We start from the raw sequence: 9,445 nt of genomic DNA, 5'->3' as shown, positions 1-9,445 counted from the left end.
GGGTAAAGTTTCGGGTAAGTGTTAGGGTTAGGGTTAGGTTTAGGGTTGGGGTTAGGTTTAGGGGACGGGGACGGTTTAGGGGACAGATGAGGGTACGACAGCGGTTTCGGGTGAGCGTACGTGTTAGGGTATGGGTTAGTGTTAGCGTACGGTTTAGGAGTAGGGGACGGGTTAGGGTAAGGCTTCGCGTAAGGGTTAGTGTTAGGGTTAGGGTTAGGGTTAGGGTTAGGGGACGGGGACGGATTAGGGGACAAGTTAGGGTAAGAGAACGGTTTAGGGTGAGCGTACGTGTCAGGGTAAGGGTTAGGGTTAGCGTACGGTTTAGGATTAGGGGAAGGGTTAGTGTAAGCCTTCGGGTAAGGGTTAGGGTTAGGGTTAGGGTTAGGGTTAGGGGACGGGGACGGTTTAGGGGACAGGTTAGGGTACGACAACAGTTTAGGGTTAGCGTACGTGTTAGGGTAGGGGTTAGTGTTAGCGTTCGGGTTAGGATTAGGGGACGGGTTAGTGTAAGGCTTCGGGTAAGGGTTAGGGTTAGGGTTAGGGTTAGGGTTAGGGGACGGGGACGGCTTAGGGTACAGGTTAGTGTACAACAAAGTTTTAGGGTGAGCGTACGTGTTAGGGTACGGGTTACTCTTAGCGTACAATTTAGGATTAGGGGACGAGTTAGGGTAACGCTTCTGGTAAGGGTTAGGGTTAGGGTTAGGATTAGGGGACGGGGACGGTTTAGGGGACAGGTTACGGTACGACAACGGTTTAGGGTCAGCGTAGGTGTCAGGGTACGGGTTAGTGTTAGCGTACGGGTTAGAATTAGGGGATGGGTTAGGGTAAGGCTTCGGGTAAGGGTTACGGTTAGGGTTAGGGTTAGTGTTAGGGGACGGGGACGGGGACGGTTTAGGGTACAGGTTAGTGTAAAACAACGTTTTAGGGTGAGCTTATGTGTTAGGGTACGGGTTAGTGTTAGCGTACGGGTTTGGATTAGGGGACGGGTTAGGGTAAGGCTTCGGGTAAGGGTTAGGGTTAGGGTTAGGGTTAGGGTTAGGGGTTGGGGACGGTTTAGGGGACAGGTTAGGGTACGACAACGGTTTAGGGTGAGCGTACGAGTTACGGTACGGGTTAGTGTTAGCGTACGGGTTAGGATTCGGGGACGGGTTAGGGTAAGGCTTCTGGTAAGGTTTAGGATTAGGGTTAGGGTTAGGGTTAGGGTTAGATTTAGGGGACGGGTACGATTTAGCGGACAGGTTAGGTTACGACAACGGTTTAGGGTGAGCATACGTTTTAGGGTACGGATTAGTGTTAGCGTATGGGTTGGGATTAGGGGATGGGTTAGGATAAGGCTTGGAGTAAGGGTTAGGGTTACGGTTAGGGTTAGGGTTAGGAGATGGGGACGGTTTAGGGGACAGGTTAGGGTACGACAACAGTTTAGGGTGAGCGTACGTATTAGGGTACGAGTTAGTGTTAGCGTACGGTTTAGGATTAGGGGACGGGTTAGTGTAAGGCTTCGGGTAAGGCTTAGCGTTAGGGTTAGGGTTTGGTTTAGGGTTAGGGGACGGGGACGGTTTAAGGTACAGGTTAGTGTACAACAACGTTTTAGGGTGAGCGTACGTGTTAGGGTACGGGTTAGTGTTTGCGTACGGGTTAGGATTAGGGGACGGGTTAGGGTAAGGCTTCGGGTAAGTGTTAGGGTTAGTGTTATGGTTTGTGTTATGGTTAGGGGATGGGGACGGTTTAGGGGACAGGTTAGTGTACGACAACGGTTTAGGGTGACCGTACGTGTTAGGGTATGGGTTAGTGTTAGCATAAGGGTTAGGGTTAGTGGACGGGTTAGGGTAAGGCTTCAGGTAAGGGTTAGGGTTAGGGTTAAGGTTAGGTTTATTGGACGGGGACGGGGACGGTTTAGGGGACAGGTTAGGGTACAACAACGGTTTATGGTGAGCGTACGTGTTAGTGTAAGGGTTAGTGTTAGCGTATGGTTTAGGATTAGGGGACGGGTTAGGGTAAGGCTTTGGGTAAGGGTTAGGGTTAGGGTTAAGGTTAGGGTTATTGGACGGGGACGGGGACGGTTTAGGGGACAGGTTAGGGTACGACAACGGTTTAGGGTGAGCGTACGTGTTAGGGTACAGGTTAGTGTTAGCGTACGGGTTAGGATTAGGGGATGGGTTAGGGTAAGGCTTCGGGTAAGGGTTAGGGTTAGGGTTAGGGTTAGGGTTAGGGGACGGGTACGGGGACGGTTTTGGGTACAGGTTAGTGTACAACAACGTTTTAGGGTGAGCATACATGTTAGGGTACGGGTTAGTGTTAGCGTACGGGTTAGGATTAGGGGACGGGTTAGGGTAAGGCTTCGGGTAAGGATTAGGGTTAGGGTTAGTGTTAGGGTTAGGGAACGGAGACGGTTTAGGGGACAGGTTAGGGTACGACAACGGTTTAGGGTAAGCGTACGTGTTAGAGTATGGGTTAGTGTTAGCGTACGGGTTAGGATTAGGGGACGGGTTAGGGTAAGGCTTCGGGTATGGGTTAGGGTTAGGGTTAGGCTTAGGCTTAGGGGACGGGGACGGTTTAGGGGACAGGTTAGGGTACGACAACGGTTTAGGGTCAGCGTACGTGTCAGGGTATGGGTTAGTGTTAGCGTACGGGTTAGGATTACGGGACGGTTTAGGGTAAGGCTTCGGGTAAGGGTTAGGCTTAGGGTTAGGGTTAGGGTTAGGGGACGGGGACGGTTTAGGGTACAGGTTAGTGTACAACAACGTTTTATGGTGAGCGTACGTGTTAGGGTACGGGTTAGTGTTAGCGTACGGGTTAGGTTTAGGGGATGGGTTAGGGTAAGGCTTCGGGTAAGGGTTAGGGTTAGGGTTAGGGTTAGGGTTAGGGGACGGGGACGGGGACGGTTTAGGGTACAGCTTATTGTACAACAACATTTTAGGGTGAGCTTATGTGTTAGGGTACGGGTTAGTGTTGGCGTACGGGTTAGGATTAGGGGACGGGTTAGGGTAAGGCTTCGGGTATGGGTTAGGGTTAGGGTTAGGGTTAGGATCAGGGTTAGGGGACGGGGACGGTTTAGGGGACAGATGAGTGTACGACAACGGTTTAGGGTGAGCGTACGTGTTAGGATACGAGTTAGTGTTAGCGTATGGGTTAAGATTAGGGGATGGGTTAGGGTAAGGCTTCGGGTAAGGGTTAGGAATAGGGTTAGGGTTTGGGGTTAGGGTTAGGGGACGGGGACGGTTTAGGGGACAGGTTAGGGTACGACAACGGTTTAGAGCGAGCGTACGTGTTAGGGTACGGATTAGTGTTAGCGTACTTGTTAGGATTAGGGGACAGGTTAGGGTAAGGCTTCGAGTAAGGGTTAAGGTTAGGGTTAGGGTTAGTGTTAGGGTTAGGGGACGGGGACGGTTTAGGGGACAGGTTAGGGTACGACAACGGTTTAGGGTGAGCGTACGTGTTAGGGTACGGGTTACTGTTAGCGTACGGGTTAGGATTAGGGGACGGGTTAGGGTAAGGCTTCGGGTAAGGGTTAATGTTATTGTTAGGGTTAGGGTTAGGGGACAGGGAAGGTTTAGGGTACATGTTAGGGTACGACAACGGTTTAGGGTGAGCGAACGTGTTAGGGTACGGGTTAGTGTTAGCGTACGGGTTAGGATTAGGGGATGGGTTAGGGTAAGGCTTCGGGTAAGGGTTAGGGTTAGGGGTAGGGTTAGGGTTAGGGTTAGGGTCAGGGACGGTTTTGGGTACAGGTTAGTGTACAACAACGTTTTATGGTGAGCATAGGTGTTAGGGTACGGGTTAGTGTTAGTGTACGGGTTAGGATTAGGGGACGGGTTAGGGTAAGGCTTCGGGTAAGGTTTAGGGTTAGGGTTAGGGGACGGGGACGGTTTAGGGGACAGGTTAGTGTACGACAACGGTTTAGGGTGAGCGTACGTGTTAGGGTACGGGTTAGTGTTAGCGTACGGGTTAGGATTAGGGGACAGGTTAGTGTAAGGCTTCGGGTAAGTGTTAGGGATAGGTTCAGGGTTAGGGTTAGGGTTAGGGTTAGGGGACGGGGACGGATTAGGATAAAGGTTAGTGTACAACAACGTTTTAGGGTGAGCGTATGTGTTAGGGTACGGGTTAGTGTTTGCGTACGGGTTAGGATTAGGGGGCGGGTGAGGGTAAGGCTTCGGATATGGCTTAGGGGTAGGGTTAGATTTAGGGTTAGGGGACGGGGACGGGGACGGTTTAGGGGGCAGGTTAGGGTACACCAACGGTTTAGGGTGAGCGTATGTGTTAGGGTACGGGTTAGTGTTAGGGTACGGGTTAGGATTAGGGGACGGGTTAGGGTAAGGCTTCGGGTAAGGGTTAGAGTTAGGGTTACGTTTAGGGTTCGGGTTAGGGGATGGGGACGGTTTAGGGTACAGGTTAGTGTACAACAACGTTTTAGGGTGAGCGTACGTGTTAGGGTACTGGTTAGTGTTAGCGTTCGGGTTAGGATTAGGGGACGGTTTAGGTTAAGGCTTCGGGTAAGTGTTAGGGTTAGGGTTATGAGTCGTGTACGGGGACGGTATAGGGGACAGGTTAGGGTACAACAACGTTTTAGGGTGAGCATATGTGTTAGGGTACGGGTTAGTGTTAGCGTACTGGTTAGGATTAGGGGACGGGTTAGGGTAATGCTTCGGGTAAGGGTTAAGGTTAGGGTTATAGTTAGGGTTAGGGGACGAGGACGGTTTAGGGGACAGGTTAGGGTACGACAACGGTTTAGGGTGAGCGTACGTGTTAGGGTACGGGTTAGTGTTAGCGTACGGGTTAGGATTAGGGGACGGGATAGGGTAAGGCTTCGGGTACGGGTTAGGGTTAGGGTTAGGGTTAGGGTTAGATTTAGGGGACGGGGACGGTTTAGGGTACAGGTTAGTGTACAACAATGTTTTAGGATGAGCGTACGTTTTAGGGTACAGGTTAGTGTTAGCGTACGGGTTAGAATTAGGGGACGGGTTAGGTTAAGGCTTCGGGTAAGGGTTAGGGTTAGGGTTTGGGTTAGGGTTAGTGTTAGGGGATGGGGACGGTTTAGGGGACAGGTTAGAGTACGACAACGGTTTAGGGTGAGTTTACGTGTTAGGGTACGGGTTAGTGTTAGCGTACGGGTTAGGATTAGGGGACGGGTTAGGGTAAGGCTTTGGGTTAGGGTTAGGGTTAGGGTTATGGTTAGGGGACGGGGACGGTTTAGGGGACAGGCTAGGGTACGACAACGGTTTAGCGTGAGCGTACGTGTTAGGCTATGGGTTAGTGTTAGCGTACGGGTTAGGATTAGGGGATGGGTTAGGTTAAGGCTTCGGGTAAGTGTTAGGGTTAGGATTAGGGTTCGGGTTATGGGACGGGTACGGGGACGGTTTAGGGGACAGGTTAGGGTACGACAACGGTTTATGGTGAGCGTATGTGTTAGGGTAAGGTTTAGTGTTAGCGTACCAGTTAAGATTAGGGGATGGGTTAGGCTAAGGCTTCGGGTAAGGGTTAGGGATAGGGTTAGGGTTAGGCTTAGGGTTAGGGTTAGGGTCAGGGACGGTTTTGGGTACAGGTTAGTGTACAACAAAATTTTAGGGTGAGCATTGGTGTTAGGGTATGTGTTAGTTTTAGCGTACGGGTTAGGATTAGGGGACGGGTTAGGGTAAGGCTTCGTGTTAGGGTTAGGGTTAGGGGACGACGAAGGTTTAGGGGACAGGTTAGGGTATGACAACGGTTTAGGGTGAGCGTACATGTTAGGGTACGGGTTAGTGTTAGCCTACGGGTTAGGATTAGGTGATGGGTTAGGGTAAGGCTTCGGTTAAGAGTTAGGGTTAGGGTTAGGGTTAGGGTTAGGGTTAGGGTCAGGGACGGTTTTGGGTACAGGTTAGTGTACAACAAATTTTTAGGGTGAGCATAGGTGTTAGGGTACGGGTTAGTGTTAGCGTACGGGTTAGGATTAGGGGACGGGTTAGGGTAAGGCTTTGGGTAAGGGTTAGTGTTAAGGGTAGGGTTATGGTTAGGGTTAGGTGACGAGGACGGTTTAGGGGACAGGTTAGGGTACGACAACGGTTTAGGGTGAGCGTACGTGTTAGGGTACGGGTTAGTGTTAGCGTACGGGTTAGGATTAGGGGACGGGTTAGTGTAAGGCTTCGGGTAAGGGTTAGGGTTAGGGATAGGGTTAGGGTTAGGGTTAGGGGACGGGGACGGTTTAGGGGACAGCTTAGGGTACGACAACGGTTTAGGGTGAGCGTACGTGTTAGTGTATGGGTTAGTGTTAGCGTACGGGTTAGGATTAGGGGACGGGTTAGTGTAAGGATTCGGGTAAGGGTTAGGGTTAGGGTTAGGGTTAGGGGACGAGGACGGTTTAGGGGACAGGTTAGGTTACGACAACGGTTTAGGGTGAGCGTACGTGTTAGGGTACGGGTTAGTGTTAGCGTATGGTTTAGGATTAGGGACCGGGTTAGGGTAAGGCTTTGGGTAAGGGTTAGGGTTAGGGTTAGGGGACGGGGACGGGGATAGTTTAGGGGACAGGTTAGGGTTCGACAACGGTTTAGGGTGAGCGTATATGTTAGGTTACGTGTTAGTGTTAGCGTACGGATTAGGATTAGGGGATGAGTTAGGGTAAGGCTTCGGGTAAGGGTAAGCATTAGGGTTAGGGTTAGGGTTACGGTGAGGGGACGGGGACGGTTTAGGGTACAGGTTAGTGTACAACAAGGTTTTAGGGTGAGCGTACGTGTGAGGGTATGGGTTAGTGTTTGCTTACGGGTTAGGTTTAGGGGATGGGTTAGTGTAAGGCTTCGGAAAAGGGTTAAGGTTAGGTTTAGGGTTTGGTCTAGGGTTAGCGGACGGGGGCGGTTTAGGGGACAGGTTAGGGTACACCAGCGGTTTACGGTGAGCGTACGGTGCTAGGGTACGGGTTAGTGTTAGCTTACGGGTTAGGATTAGGGGACTGCTTAGAGTAAGGCTTCGGGTAAGGGTTAGGGTTAGGGTTAGGGTTAGGGTTAGGGTTAGGGGACGGGGACGGTTTTGGGGACACGTTAGTGTACGACAACGGTTTAGGGTGAGCGTACGTGTTAGGGTACGGGTTAGTGTTAGCTACGGGTTAGGATTAGGTGACGGGTTAGGGTAAGGCTTCGGGTAAGGGTTAGGGTTAGGGTTAGGTTTAGGGTTAGGGTTAGGTGTCGGGGACGGTTTAGGGGACAGGTTAGTGTACGACAACGATTTAGGGTGAGCGTACGTGTTAGGGTATGGGTTAGTGTTAGCGTACGGGTTAGGATTAGGGGAAAGGTTAGGGTAAGGCTTCGGGTAAGGGTTAGGTTTTGGGTTAGGGCTAGGGTTACGGTTAGGGGATGGGGACGGTTTAGGGGACAGGTTAGGGTACAACAACGGTTTAGGGTGAGCGTACGTGTTAGGGTACGGGTTATTGTTAGCGTACGGGTTAGGATTAGGGGACGGGTTAGGGTAAGGCTTTGGGTAAGGGTTAGGGTTAGGGTTAGGTTTAGAGTTAGGGGACGAGGCCGGTTTAGGGGACAGGTTAGGGTACAACAACGGTTTAGGGTGAGCGTACGTGTTAGGGCACGGGTTAGTGTTACCGTACGGGTTAGGATTAGGGACCGGGTTAGGATAAGGCTTCGGGTCAGGGTTAGGGTTAGGGTTAGCGTTAGGGTTAGGGTTACGGGATGGGGATGGTGTAGGGGACATGTTAGGGTACGACAAGGGTTTAGGGTGAGCGTACGTGTTAGGGTACGGGTTAGTTTTAGCGTACGGGTTAGAATTAGGGGACGGGTAAGGGTAAGGCTTCGGGTAAGTGTTAGGGTTAGGTTTAGGGTTAGGGTTAGGGGACGGGGATGGTTTAGGGGACAGGTCAGGGTACGACAACGGTTTAGGGAGAGCGTACGTGTTAGGGTACGGGTTAGTGTTAGCGAACGGGTTAGGATTAGGGGACGGGTTTGGGTAAGGCTTCGGGTAAGGGTTAGAGTTAGGGTTAGGGTTAAGGTTAGGGTTAGGGTTAGGGGACGGTGACGGTTTAGGGGACAGCTTAGGGTACGACAACGGTTTAGGGTGAGCGTACGTGTTAGGGTATGGTTTAGTGTTAGCGTACGGGTTAGGATTAGGGGACGGGTTAGGGTAAGGCTTCGGGTAAGGGTTAGTGTTAGGGTTAGGGTTAGGGTTATGGGACGGGGATGGTTTAGGGTACAGGTTAGGGTACGACAACGGTTTAGAGTGAGCGTACGTGTTAGGGTACGTGTTATTGTTAGCGTACGGGGTAGGATTAGGGGACGGGTTATGGTAAGGCTTCGGGTAAGGGTTAGGGTTAGGGTTAGGTTTAGGGGACGGGGACGGTTTAGGGGACAGGTTAGGGTACGACAACTGTTTAGGGTGAGCGTACGTGTTAGGGTATGGGTTAGCGTTAGCGTACGGGTTAGGATTAGGTGACGGGTTAGGGTAAGGCTTCGGGTAAGGGTTAGGGTTAGGGTTAGGTGACGGGGACGGTTTTGGGGACAGGTTAGTGTATGACAACGATTTACGGTGAGCGTACGTGTTAGGGTATGGGTTAGTGTTAGCGTACGGGTTAGGATTGGGGACGGGTTAGGTTAAGGCTTCGGGTAAGGGTTAGGGTTAGGGTTAGGTTTAGGGGACGGGGACGGTTTAGGGTACAGGTTAGTGTACAACAAAGTTTTAGGCTGAGCGTACGTGTTAGGGTACTGGTTAGTGTTAGCATACAGGTTAGTATTAGGGGACGGTTTAGGGTAAGGCTTCGGGTAAGGGTTAGGGTTAGGGTTAGGGTTAGGGTTAGGGGACGGTGACGGTTTAGGGGACAGGTTAGGGTACGACAACGGTTTAGGGTGAGCATACGTGTTAGGGTACGGGTTAGTGTTAACGTACGGTTTAGGTCTAGGAGACGGCTTAGGGTAAGGCTTTGGGTAAGGGTTAGGGTTAGGGTTAGGGTTAGGGTTAGGGTTGGGGACGGGGACGGTTTAGGGGAAAGGTTAGGGTATGACAACGGTTTACGGTGAGCCTACGTGTTTGGGTACGTTTTAGTGTTAGCGTACTGGTTAGGATTAGGGGACGGTTTAGGTTAAGTCTTCGGGTAAGGTTTAGGGTTAGGGTTAGGGTTAGGGTTAGGGGACGGTGACGGTTTAGGGGACAGGTTAGGGTACGACAACGGGATAGGGTGAGCGTACGTGTTAGGGTACGGGTTAGTGTTATCGTACGGGTTAGGATTAGGGGACGGGTTAGGGTAAGGCTTCGGGTCAGGGTTAAGGTTAGGGTTAGAGTTAGGGTTAGGGTTAGGGGACGAGGACGGTTTAGGGGACAGGTTAGGGTATGATAACCGTTTAGGGTGAGCGTACGTGTTAGGGTACGGGTTAGTGTTAGCGTACGGGTTAGGATTAGGGGACGGGTTAGGGTATGCCTTCGGGTAAGGGTTAGGGTTAGGGTTAGGGTTAGGGGATGGGGACGGTTTAGGGGACAGGTT

Source organism: Phocoena phocoena, chromosome 15 (genome assembly GCF_963924675.1).
Source record: "Phocoena phocoena chromosome 15, mPhoPho1.1, whole genome shotgun sequence".
Lineage (NCBI taxonomy): Eukaryota > Metazoa > Chordata > Mammalia > Artiodactyla > Phocoenidae > Phocoena > Phocoena phocoena.
The sequence above is the reverse complement of the archived record's forward strand: the minus strand, read 5'-3'. Positions refer to the sequence as shown.